This window comes from Gossypium hirsutum, chromosome A04, assembly GCF_007990345.1.
Source record: "Gossypium hirsutum isolate 1008001.06 chromosome A04, Gossypium_hirsutum_v2.1, whole genome shotgun sequence".
In the NCBI taxonomy this organism is placed as follows: domain Eukaryota; kingdom Viridiplantae; phylum Streptophyta; class Magnoliopsida; order Malvales; family Malvaceae; genus Gossypium; species Gossypium hirsutum.
Genome location: NC_053427.1, coordinates 68,584,852 through 68,585,869, shown reverse-complemented (window position 1 = coordinate 68,585,869; position 1,018 = coordinate 68,584,852). Strand labels below are relative to the sequence as shown.

The 1,018-nt window shown below is 38.1% G+C and overlaps 1 non-coding gene across 1 annotated transcript; it reads right to left on the bottom strand.

The window, feature by feature from the left end:
* Nucleotides 1-605: 605 nt before the first annotated feature.
* Nucleotides 606-711, bottom strand: LOC121228529 (small nucleolar RNA R71). Its single transcript, XR_005926105.1, has one exon. It is a non-coding gene; the product is annotated as a small nucleolar RNA R71 (small nucleolar RNA).
* Between the last annotated feature and the right edge of the window lie 307 nt (nt 712-1,018).

The following is a 1,018-nucleotide window of genomic DNA, read 5'->3' as shown; positions in this document are numbered from 1 at the left end:
TTCTGGCAGTTTTTTTATAGTTTATGACTAGAAGAAACCCGTTAGGACCTCTACTTTTCGACAATGAGATTGAAAGCATAGCTCGCGGAAATGAAGAGAAATAAGGTGAAGCCTACAATACATAAAGGAAGGGCAAGAGGACGATATTCACACCACAACCGAGAAGATGGCTGAAAATCAAAATAATCCGCTACCTCCTGTGGTTGCTGCAAATCTAGTAAATCAGAATCCTGCTCCTCGTACTATGTATGATTATGCTAAATCTACTTTAACAGGGACTAAATCGAGTATAGTTAGGCCTACTGTTTCCACAAATAATTTTGAACTGAAACCTAACATGATTCAAATGATACAACAATTTGTTCAATTTGATGGTTTGTAGGACAAAGATCCAAGCACTCATTTAGCAAATTTTCTGGAATTCTGCGACACTTTTAAGATCAATGGCATTTCTGACGATCCCATTCACCTTCAGTTGTTTCCATTCTCATTGAGGAACAAAGCTAAACAGTGGTTAAACTCGTTACCTTGAGGGTCAATCAACATTTTGGAACCAATGATCGAAAAATTCTTGCTTAAATATTTTTCGCCAGCTAAAACGGCTAAATTACGAAATGATATCTCTTCTTTTGTGCAGATGGATTTAAAAACACTTTATGATGCACGGGAGAGATACAAAGATCTATTGAGAAGGTGCCCTCACCATGGATTACCCCTTTGGCTACAAGTTCAAACTTTCCACAATAGGTTACATCCCTCAACTAGACAAATGATCGACGCAACTGCTGGTGGAACTATCAATAACAAAACACCTGAAGAGGCTTATGAGTTCATAGAAGAGATGTCACTGAATAATTATTAGTGGCAAGTCATGAGGACAAAGCCAACAAAAGCAGCATGCGTTTTTAACATCGATTCGGTTGCTATGCTTTCCAATCAGGTAGAACTTTTGAATAGAAAAATTGATGGTTTACTTGGCTCTACGCAGGTACATCCAGTAATGTAGTGCGATGCAAGT